Genomic DNA, 9,469 nt, shown 5'->3' on the forward strand with positions numbered 1-9,469 from the left:
TAGATGATATTTTTTTTTCTATCGCATCGTATGTACTACAACTGTATAGAATGCCCTCCATTCTCCGCGCACAATCTCGCCGATAGATGACTGTAGTTTCTGCTGCTATACATAGAGGGGGGGGGGTGTCTATGGCAGGCAATATACTACCGCTTCAATATACTACCTTAAGAAGTAGAACCGCAACTGGGGGGGGGGGGCATTAGGGTCTGGTGCCCTTTCTCCTTTTTTTTTCTTTCAAACCGAACACGGCCGAGGTTCTATCGACTTTAGTCAATTTCAGCCAGTTATTCCTCTGCCCATTAGTTAAGGGGTGCCAGGCCCGTCATGTAGGGGAAGGGGAGCAGGGGGAGGAAGTTGCCCCCTCTCCTGGCTTTTGAAAATACACTAAAAATGTTATATATACATACAAATATAAACTGAAGAGCCAAAAAAACGGGTACAGGCATGAGTATGCAAATAAAGAGGTATGGAACCAATCAGAGTACGGCGCTGCGGTCGGCAACGCCTATATAACACACCAAGTGTCTGGCATAGTTGCTAGATCGGTTACTGCTGCTACAATGACAGGTTATCGAGATTTAAGTGAGTTTGAACGTGGTGTTGTTTGTAGTCGGCGCACGAGAGATGGGACACAGCATCTCCGAGGTAGCGATGAAATTTGGAATTTCACGTACGACCATTTCACGAGTGTACCGTGAATATCGGGAATCCGGTAAAAAATTAAATCTACGACATCGCTGCGGCCGGAAAAAGATCATGCAAGAACGGGATGACCGACGAGAATCATTAAAAGTGACAGACGTGCAACCCTTCCGCAGATTTCAATGCTGGGCCATCAACAAATGTCAGCGTGCGAACCATTCAACGAAACATAATCGATATGGGCTTTCGGAGCCGAAGGCCCACTCGTGTACCCTTGATGACTGCACGACACAAAGCTTTACGCCTCGCCTGGGCCCGACAACACCGACATTGGACTGTTGAGGACTGGAAACACGTTGCCTGGTCTGACGAGTCTCGGTTCCAATTGCTTCGAGCTGATGGACATGTACGGGTATGGAGACAACCTCATGAATCCATGGACCCTACATGTCAACAGGGGACTGTTCAAGCTGGTGGAGGCTCTGTGATGGTATGGGGCGTGTGCAGTTGGCGTGATATGGGACCCCTGATACGTCTAGATACCACTCTGACAGGTGACAGGTACGTAAGCATCCTGTCTGATCACCTGCACCCATTCATGTCCATTGTGCATTCCGACGGACTTGGACAATTTCACCAGGACAATGCGACACCCCACACGTCCAGAATTGCTACAAAGTGGCTCCAGGAACACTCTTCTGACTTTAGACACTTCCGCTGGCCACCTAAATCCCCAGACATGAACATTATTGAACATATCTGGGATGCCTTGCAACGTGCTGTTCAGAAGAGATATCCACCCCTCTCTTACTCCTACGGATTTATGGACAGCACTGCAGGATTCATGATGTCAATTACCTCCAGCACTACTTCAGACATTAGTCGAGTCCATGCCACGTCGTGTTGGGGCACTTCTGCGGGCTCGCGGAAGCCCCTACACGATATTATGCAGGTGGACCAGTTTTTTTGGCTCTTCAGTATATATATATATATATATACATACGTTGAGTACATGTGCTTTGCCCACCCCCCCCCCGGAAAATGTTGAAATGACGGCCCTGGACCGTGCCGAAGAAAACTTTGATAAATAATAGTATACAGGGTGATTCCATAATGTTCTTGCCCCATTTTACTGGTGACGAGCGATTACCAGAACGATTCTTACCAAGTTTTGATTTTTCACACTATAAATTATCCACATAGGGGCCCGTGAAAGAGCTGGTTTGGAGGCCCACCAACTATCCCAGCCTGGGAACCTGCTGTAGGATGGGGGTGTGGGGGGGGCACGCCTCTCGGTGCATACACATAATTTGATGCCGATGGGTCGAACGGTTCCCGATATACTAAACAGTTAAATGAAAACTTCACCGGAAAACGTAACAGATTTCCGTTGCATGGGGGCCGTTCAAGTATTACGTAAGCAAATTTTTATCCATTTTTGAAAATTTATCCTCCAAAATTTATCTTTAATAAATTCATTGCGACCCACCCTCTAAGCCATATAATGATAAATCGCATAAAGGCCCTTGGCCAGCGGACCAAATATGGCCTTGTGGGTTATCTGATGCGGCCTGCCTTCCTTAAACTTAATTTCGTAAAAATGAACTAAGCGACACATTTACAGATCGCTTAAGTGTCCCGGGGTACAATTCCAGAACATTTAAGCGGCCCGTGGCATATTTTCAGATCACTTAAATGACCCGGGACACGGTTCCAGGACACTTAAGCGATCCGTGACCCATTTAGAGATCTCTTGAGTGACACGTGACGTGGTTTTATAGCACTTAAGTGCCCCCCAAGTTACCCGCGGCACATTCTCAGATTATTTAACTGAATATGATATTTGATGAAAAAATTCTGGAGAGGTAGGGCTTCGCTGGGTGGTGCGCATGTGCAACATCGGGAGCCACAGCTTGGTAAAGAGCCAGATGGCAGAATTGCATCAAATCAGGTCGGAACGAGCGGCCCACAGGGACACCACTAATGCTGCTTGATGGGGGGGGGGGGACTGGATAGTGCCCTCATCATGGATAAAAAGAGGAAAGAGGGCTGGATGTGCCGGACCGTGTGGCCTTCGAATGTGTCTCGAGGGCTTCCCGGTCGGACACCTTCAGCACTCTCCGGCACGGACCAACTCAGCCGAGTAAATGGCTAATATCCCTAGCGGGACAGAGCCAGGTCCCTGCCTGGTAAGAAGAAGAAGATTATTCAACTGATCCGCGGCATATAATTACGGATCACTTGGGTGATGCATGGAACAGTTGCAGAGCACTTAAGCGGCCCGGACACATTTCCAGAGCACTTGGAGCCGCGAAACATTTAGAGATCACTAAAGTGGGATCACTTATCAATGGAGGGGGGGGGGGATGTTTGTTCAAGTTCCCGCAAACTATCGAAAGGTTTTTTGCCGTTTTTGGCGCACCGAGTAAGATGTCGTTAAAAATATTTCATATCCTCATAAAGGGTGGTGGTTGCAGGCCCATCATTTAGGGAAGGGGCGGCGGGGGCCGTTGCCCCCCCCTCTGACTTTTGAAAATACACTAGAAATGGTAAATAATATATATATGAACAAATATATATATATACATACATTGAGTACATGTGCTTTGCCCCCCCCCCGGAAAATGTTTTCTCCCCTCCCCTGGAAAGAGTTGAAATGACGGCCCTGGGTGGTTGATGACGTAAGCATTATCCAACCCCCCCCCCCCCCCACTGTCATCAAAAGTCAGCAAATTGGAAACCCCCATCGATGATGACGTAATACTTGAACGGCCCCATAGAAACAGGCCCTTTTCGAGTTTGTGATTTTATATGTTACTAGCTACAATACCCGGCGTTGCCCGGGTTTTCTTCGATGAGGCTTTTTTGGATCCCGTGATATCTCCCTCTTTCCTTGAGGGACATGCAAACCGTGTCTAAGTTCACCAATATGGCGACTTCCTGCACGACTTATGAAAGAAACAAATCTAGATTTAAGGAAACGTAAAAATATATATTCTTTCCTATTTTTAAGAAGATATGAATAAATAGTTGAGATCAATGTTATTGCATGAATGTCCAACTCGAAAGTAGGTCCGGGGCTAACTACTTCATATTTAATCTCCTGGGCTTCGTATATCTCTAAAGCGAACTCAATATTTGAGAAATCGAGAATTCAATACAATTTTCAAAACTATTGATGTGACAGAAAACCCCAGCAAATTTCTGCATTAAAATCGGCAATTTTAACACTGATTTCTATGAGGATCACCCTTTTCCTGACCATCAAAGCGATGCTGATGATGATTACGACGTCATTCAAAAAAAAAGTCATTACTGGGAATATTGAAAATGTGGAAAACCATTATAAAGGCATAAATATTATACATTTACTGACAGCGTTGAAGAAATGACAAACCATTGTAAAGGCGTCTGAAACTCATCGCTAGGGAACCACGGTAACCAAAGTAAACGTTCGGAAAGTGATTGTTGAGGCCCAAAAACCATTGCTGCACTACGGTTTTTTGCCCATTTGGGGCATTTGCCCTGGTCTGACGAAATTTTAAAGTAACCTATCGTTTAAGTTGGTCCCATTTGGTATATATTCAAAATTTGGCGACGATCGATCTAAAATTGTAGATTTGTATAGAGAACATACACACACACACACACACAGAAAATCAATTTTATATATATAGATATAGATAGGGGCTTATATATCTATGTTAAGCATGTTATATATTAAGCATGTTACAAGGGCTTATCTATTATAGAATGTGGATAAGCCCTTTGTGTAACGTGAATGATGCATATGTGGTCTACGCGTTGTTTGGATACTTATTCTAATTGGAAGTATGCCTCTAAGATCAACGGCTCGCCAGTAATATGCAGTGCGTGCTGGCAACTATGCAGTGCAATACGTATACAGATATTGTATTTTGTTACTGCATGTATGAAAGTAAAGTATATATATATACAAAATATTGATAGCTGGGTACACGAAAAAAATGCAAAATACGATAGAGATACCGTCGAATCCCGTTATAACGAACTCCGAGAGACCGGAAAAATCACTTCGTTGTAGCGAAATTTCGTTATGAAGGAATTCCAAGTTTTTTTTACATTGTTCTTAATTCCGTTTATCTGAGGGATTAGAAAAGTGTTCGTTACAACGAGATTTTCACTATAACGGTAATCGTTAAAACGGGATTCGACTGTACATGGAAATACGCCTTGAACATTACGCGTAAATTGAAAAAAAAAATACGGTAAGCGAGAAAAAATGCTAAAAATACAAAATAAATACTGTATATGCATTATGCTTTGTACATCTTGCATAAATTGAGGTAACACGGTGCGCAAAAAAATGCAAAAAAAACACACAAACAAATACAGTCGAATCTCGTTTTAACAAACATTCTAATCCCCCCAAGTATTAAGTGTACGTAAGAACAAAATGCAAAATCCTGGAATTCCTTTATAACGAAATTTCGTTATAACGAAGCGATTTCTCCGGTCTCTTGGAGTTCGTTATAACGGGATTCGACTGTATATACAGAGTTCTTGCGCCCCAGGGTGCTTCACTAAAGGATAATACAAATGCATAATTGTATTTGATATATACTCTGATATAATCTAATTATATTTTCACACACGAGAGATCCTCAACCTCGGTTGTAACGACAAAATTTCCCGAAATCTTCGTTATAACGGATTTTCTACTATATTTCAACAGTGGGGGGGGGGGGAATACTGCACTCGGTCTTCGATAAAAGATGTACCCGATCTATATAGGGTTTTCACAAAAAGACGGCTCTCTCTCAATGTAACCAATTTTTTTTCACATGTATATACAGTACATCCAGTACATCATCTTCGTATCAATATTCCGGTAACGGTCAGCGAACAATGTACCCGCCCCGCCCCCCATTCCCCACGAGACAATGGGCATCAGGTGGGGCAGCAAAGACTGCCCCCGCCCATATATACCTCTTTCCCATGCTCCTATTCAATTCCCCTTACTGCGGCTCTCATACGAGAGAATGGCCAATATAACCTCCCTCACTCCCTTCGGGGCATATCGATGTATGTGTACAGAGTATAAAAGTATATATATATATATATATATATATATATGCAGCGGACCTCGTTTATACGTCTCTCGGTTATACGACGTTCTGTTCCGTCGCACAATTGGTTCCAATACATGTTAAAATAATTCATTTTTATTCTTCCTTTATATCCATCAAATGCGCGCGATTTCTGTAGACCAAAAGTTTTCAACCTTTAGGAGAGTGCGGGCCACTTCATTGACCGGAAATGTGTCGCGGGCCACTTAATTAAGAGATCTGGAACAGCGCCACGGATCACTTAATTAAGAGATCTGGAACAGCGCCACGGATCACTTAAGTTATTTGTAAAATGTGCAGCAAACAGTGCCATCTTAAGGCATGGGCCCACCCTCACAAAAATGAGATCTGGTTGAAATTTTCGAGAATTTGTTTGGTAGTGCCTCAGAAAAATCAATTGGCCCGGGGGCCCATGATACTCTTAAGACGGCCCTGGCAGCAAGCAGCTTGAGTTGTTAGGAAAATGTGCAGCAGGTCGTTTTTTTTTTGTTTTTTTTTTTCAAAGGCGTCTCAGTTATTCGACTTACGCTTTTGTACCACGTTTTTACCCGGCTTTTCGAACGTCGTATAAACGAGGCTCCACCATATTTCCATTTCTGATGTATCCAGTGTACAAGCCGCCATCTAATGTGATCTATTCTATCCTTGTAGTATCCTCGAACACGTTGGGATTTTTAGATATATACACCGCATACCGGAGGGCGAAACTGTTAACCCCCCCCGCAACTCCTGGATGGTAACGTCGTTAATGTAATGTTGAAGTTGGTGTGTGTGTTGTGTGTATGTATGTGTACGGGTGTTGTTGTAGCTCATGGAACAAACAAACGGTTGGTAATGTGAGTTATGAGCAGGCCGTGAGATACCATTTCTGTTGATGAATATGCCTGAATCCACTTTTGTAAGTGCCTCGTGTGTGTCTGATGGAAGTCAATGCTGCTTTAAAATTTCGCGGTCCCGAGACTTTTTGATGTCATTAATGGTCATGTTGAGTTATTGTGCAATTTTTTTTTTTATGACATGAATGTCGCTCTCCACTTAATACAAGATATACAGGTTCCGTTCGGCACATATACGCTCTAACGAAGGAAAGTCTCTATCTCCTCTGTAGCTTAGTGGTCACAGCACTCGTCCGGCATTCGAGGGACCCGGGTTCGACTCCCGGTAGAGGCAGAGATGAGTTTTTTCCTTCCTTAAAAAATTAACATCTAAAATAATAAATATCTTCACAACATCCAGTCTTTTGTATATCTTGTATTAACAAGTGGAGAGCGACATTCATGTCAATAATATATAGCCATCTGGTGGCTCGTCGTCCATGAGCTATTAGCTGATCGGTTCACCGTCCATTGCACGGTTCCGTTCGGCACATATACGCTCTAGCGAAGGAAAATCTCTATCTCCTCTGTAGCTTAGTGTCAGAGCACTCGTCCGGCAATCGAGGGACCCGGGTTCGACTCCCGGTAGAGGCAGAGATGAGTTTTTTCCTTCCTTAAAAAAAAAAAAAAAATTAACATCTAAAATAATAAATATCTTCACAACATCCAGTCTTCTGTATATCTTGAATTTTTTTTTGTTTGTTTCCTGGCGGCCTTATAATACAGGGTGTTTCAAAAAAGAATCATCCGATTAAAAAAAAAAATCGTAATTATTCAGCCTTTAATCCGTTTTGATCGAATAATGTATAGGTAAAAAGAGGGAAATCTCGAGTTTTTCACGCAGTTGCCGACAGGCAGCGATAACGCTCTTCCTTTGGCCGCCACTCCAGTGTTTGTCAAGATGGCGACTGCGCGACAGAAATCGTTTTGTGTTCTAAGCATCGCGAGGTGCGAGTCCGTAACAATTGTTCATCGTGCTTTTCGTCGGCAATACCCTGGTATTGAACTTCCTACAGCTCAGAGCATTAGGCGACGGTATAAACAATTCTGAGACACGGGTTGTCTGTGGAAAGGGAAATGGCCGTCCCCGTACGTCAGACGAAACTGCGGAGGGCATCCGACAGAGTTTCGCATTTAGTCCACGGGAATACACACGCAGTGGATGCGAATATGCTCGCAAAAGTTTAGAACGAATTTGACTACCGTGTAGACATATGTCGTGCATCCCAAGGTGGACATATTGAGCACCTTTAATTTGGTTTGTAAAAAAAAAATTATAATTAACCATGTAATATAAAATTAATCTTAAGTGTCTGTGTTCAATATTTTCGTAATATACGCATTTCAAATCGGGTGATTCTTTTTGAAACACCCTGTAGTCTCAGCCATTCGCGAACTTCGCCATCACTGAAGAAACATTTTAGGCCTACTAGAAAAACTTCGCAGTCCTTTGAGGTCTCAAGTGTTTGCTTATATTATGTGTGTGTAGAGGAGAGGAGGGGATTGGCGTGTGTTCACTTTGAAATGTCAGAAAATGTCCGAAAATCACTTTACGATCAAGGACGTAACATTGCGTCCAAATGCCTGTGGGATGTAACTCTCTGTTTTCTTTCCTCTCACCTCATCATCGTAAGTAAAACTATGAAGTTCTCTCCTTTCTTTTATTTATATACAATTATTAGTGACCCCCCCCCCCCCCCCAGTGATGCATCCTTCTACTATATACGTATAAGAGCGAAAAAAGAGAAACATACTTCGTGTACCTATTCTCTTTTATATCCTCTCTTATCTGTATTTATCTATTGTACTGTTTTCCTTTCATTTAGTTTTTTTTTCTTCCACTTTCTTTCCTTTTTTTCTAACGTGCTGTTAGGTTAGGACAAGGTTACCATATTTATCGCCCGTTTAACAAATATAGATCCTCCGAATTTCTTGCCACTACCGTGTAAGCGATTGTTAACTAAAAAATCGGAGCTTGATACGCAAAATACACTTGTTACAGTGTTTTACTTTACTATGCTTATAATATGTCGTACTGGTGGTGCTTCCGCCATGTATCATCTACATCCAGAAGTAAGAAACCGGTGTTTCAGTGTAATTTTAATGTTGTGGGTCCAGAGGATCTTTGTCCCCCCCCCCCCTCCTCCTGGAAGCTCTCTAAGGGACACCCGTGCACTCATATTCACGTTGCAGACCTATTTTGAATCTTTGGTAATCGTAATTGAAATCTAATAACATGTAACAGATCGGAAAATTATACGAGTCTGTGATTACAGTGCGACTTTTGTATAATATCCCATGAAATAACGCAATTTTATTCATTTATTTACTTACAGGTTGGAATATTTCCCATGAAATGTATCAAATGATGGCAATCAAGGCATCAGTATATGAATGGAGAGAGGAAAATGGCTCTAATTGTTTAATGTCATATTATGTATAGTATGCTGCGGGATTTTATTACATTCGAACTGTATTATGGTTGTATCAATAAATGAAGTATTCACACTCGTGCGATGTCTGTTGAACGTGGCTTTGGATATTTGCGATTATAATTGCCAAGACTACAAACATACTAGCCTTAAAATATTAGGGCCGTCTAACGAAATTGAAAATGCATTTCGGCTTCGATTTCTTGAACAAAGCCGTAGTTATTCCGTCAAGTTCTGAATAAGAAGTCCTATGCTCTACCGCTTAATGAGAAGGGTGATGCAAATGTCAAGACAAAAAATTTTTTCAATGGAACCCAGGTCGCAACTCATTTATTCTAGGGATGCGTGCATTGCCTCATTTCAGAGAAGTGCCCAAAATACGGCGGCCATTTTTTAACATCATGAGAAG

General features: G+C 42.4%; 1 protein-coding gene across 1 annotated transcript in view; it reads left to right on the forward strand.

Moving 5' to 3' along the window:
* Positions 1-9,110, forward strand: part of fd102C (forkhead domain 102C) — a 69,421-nt gene extending 60,311 nt beyond the window's left edge. Inside the window, exon 2 of the mRNA XM_089237343.1 lies at positions 8,965-9,110. The gene's annotated coding sequence lies outside the window, so the exon portion shown is untranslated. The remainder of the gene's footprint in view (positions 1-8,964) is intronic.
* Positions 9,111-9,469: the final 359 nt, after the last annotated feature.

Source organism: Pholcus phalangioides, unplaced genomic scaffold, assembly GCF_987345545.1.
Source record: "Pholcus phalangioides strain wild (caught in Gottingen) unplaced genomic scaffold, Ppha-v1.0 ptg000010l_1, whole genome shotgun sequence".
Lineage (NCBI taxonomy): Eukaryota > Metazoa > Arthropoda > Arachnida > Araneae > Pholcidae > Pholcus > Pholcus phalangioides.